We start from the raw sequence: 2,767 nt of genomic DNA, 5'->3' as shown, positions 1-2,767 counted from the left end.
TAACTTGACTAGAGAAACTATTGAGAAAGAAGAAAGGGAGAGATTGGATAAGGAGATAAAACACACTGAGAAGATCAATGAATTGTCAAAGAGGTTTGGTGGAAAATTTAAATACTTGATTGACGGAGGAATGGCTCCAGAGCTGGTTGACAGTCATACAAAGTAAAAGGTTGAATCTCACTTTAGAAGACTATCAATGAAAGATCAACCAAAAACTTCCACAAAGAAATTAAGACTTGTATCTTTGGCTGAGAAGAGTAAGATAAAAAATAAGAGAAAATGGGAGAATGAGCAATTGGAGTTGTTGAATAGATTGATGGAAGCAAGGGGGGGACTCAATGAACTTGAGGGTATGAGCAGATCAGAAAAACTGGCGCTATTGTTATCGGAGATGGAAAAGGACAATCTTGAAAGAGCTGAAGCAACAAAACTATTTGTCCCTAAACAAGTCAAACTGGAACCTTTCAAACACAGAGATCCACGTGAAGATGAGGAGATGATCAAGACCTTGAAGGAAGTAATGAAAAACAAGGGTATGAAAGTGTTGGGCCTAGTTAATTGGTTTGTACTTAGTTTGTTTGTTTTTTTGGGTTGCATATGTAAACCGAGATCCATAAGGATCTCGGTGGGCTTTTAGTCATTGTTGGGCTTATGTGTTCAGTACCCTATATATAGAATGCATTGTATTCTAGGTTGTTCATTCACTAGTAAGTTGGCCGTATAATGTTGTTCTAGACGTGGTTGTAATCATAGTGCTTAAGCACCCGACGTATAATAATACGTGTGTTTTGAAGCAATTCATCGTGTTCTTCTTGTCATATCCTTGTTCTTGAATTGTCTACTGTTGGATTTCCGCACCAACAGTTAGATACGTTGATATCATAATTGAAAGATCCGTCTTGGACCTTACAATTGGTATTAGAGCCTTAGACCTATTCAGGCTCGTTATTGTGATATCAAGGATTCAAGAATTTTGTTTCTTGGTGGCTGTGTTGTTATTTCCAGTGAACTGTTGGTCGGAGGTGGAGAATCTGTCTCTTTGGTAAAAGATTGGTTATGGTTTGGAAACAAATCAAATCCCAATTTTCTCGAAAGTTTGTTACAATCCAGATTGATTTTGGGTGTAAAAACTGTGTTATGGGCTTGGATTTAAGGGTTCTCGGCTGCAACGAGTTCTCGGTTACAACTAGTTCTCGGCTAAAACTAGTTATTGGTAGCAACTAGTTCTCGGCTACATTTAGTTTTCGGTTATAACCAGTTTTCGGCTAAAACTAGTTCTCGGTTAAACAAGACTGGTAGTTCTCGGCTGTAATTGTGGTTCTCTGTCAATTGTTTAGTTCTCGGTCAACTTTGGTTCTCGGTCAACTTGGTTCTTGGTCAACAGAACAGTAATTACCTTTGGGCCTGATCACATTGATTTGGGTTGTGTGTCTTGGACTCTAAATTTTTATAGGACTTTAATTACTAGTAAACCAATTTGACTAATAAAATGGAACAGTTAAATAATGTAAATGGATCAATTAACGTTTCTCTCCATCAAGAACTTGATTCTATAATGGGGACCACCACTCGTATACCCCGTCTCTTGTCTCATGAAGGTTTTAGTGACTGGAAGTTTCGCTTCGAGAAGTACGTTAAGATGAAAGATCCCAAAGTTTGGAGAAGTATTTTTAGGGTGCCCCAAAGAATTACTTATCAACGTGATAACTCAACTGAGATTATCGTGAAGCCTGTTGCTTTGTAAGACGATGATGATTTTGCTAAAATTGAGGAAGATGAAAAGGCTCTTTCAACTCTAACCATGGCACTCTCACCTGAAATTGCCCTTGGCTTTAGAGAACTACAATCTGCTAAAGATTTATGGGAGGCATTGATTGAGGTATATGAGGGAAACGAAGACATGAAAAGGAGTCACCAAGACTTTATGTGAAAAAAGTTCAACATGTTTAATCACGTTCTGGGGGAAGCATTGGAAACTTAACTCCAAAGGTTCATAGCATTGGTGACTAAAACGAGTTCAGCAAGTATTTATCTAGCAACCTTTGAGATAAACAACAAGCTAGTGAACTCATTGCCAAAGAGTTGGGATATAAATGTTGTTGTCATCAAGAAGACTAAAGATCTCAACATAATTTCTATCTCTGAGATGATGGCTACTATCAAGTCATGTGATATGGATGACAAGGAACGTGCAATAAATCATGCGAACTCCTATAGTGCAGCTGGGTACAATGTTGCTTCCAACTATGCTCTTATTTCGCAAGACAGTTTCTCTATGTTTAAGGCTACTCAACAACTTCCACCCCAAGGAAACTTTCAGATGTTCAAATCTACAAAAGGCCAATCATCCTCCACTCCTCCTCAACCTGCTCTAGTTTTCTTCACCAAGTTTGCTCAATCGTCATCTTCTGGCGCTGCTCATGGTCAGAACTCCAGTCAGATTCCATCCATTTCGAAAGAGACTCAGGAGAACATAGCTCTAATGGCGAGATTCATGAACTGCTATAATGCATTTCTAGCTGGAGACTTGGTCCAACCTGTAGTTGTTGCTGATCTCGATCAGATCCATCCTGATGATGTTGAAGAAATGGATATCTCTTGGCAAATCGCCTTGGCGGTATTTCGCGCCAAGAAATTCACTAAGAGGACAGGCAGAAACAAATAAAATATGCCTTATAATCAAAATGTGGGTTTTAACAAGGAAACTATGAGATGCTACAACTGTCACGAGCCCGACCATTTTGCTCGTGAGTGTACTAACCCAGCA

The sequence above is a fragment of the Bidens hawaiensis genome, unplaced genomic scaffold (genome assembly GCF_021521415.1).
Source record: "Bidens hawaiensis isolate Kalapana, Puna unplaced genomic scaffold, B.hawaiensis_p1.1 tig00008319_1, whole genome shotgun sequence".
NCBI lineage: Eukaryota > Viridiplantae > Streptophyta > Magnoliopsida > Asterales > Asteraceae > Bidens > Bidens hawaiensis.
Note: the sequence above shows the minus strand (reverse complement) of the source record.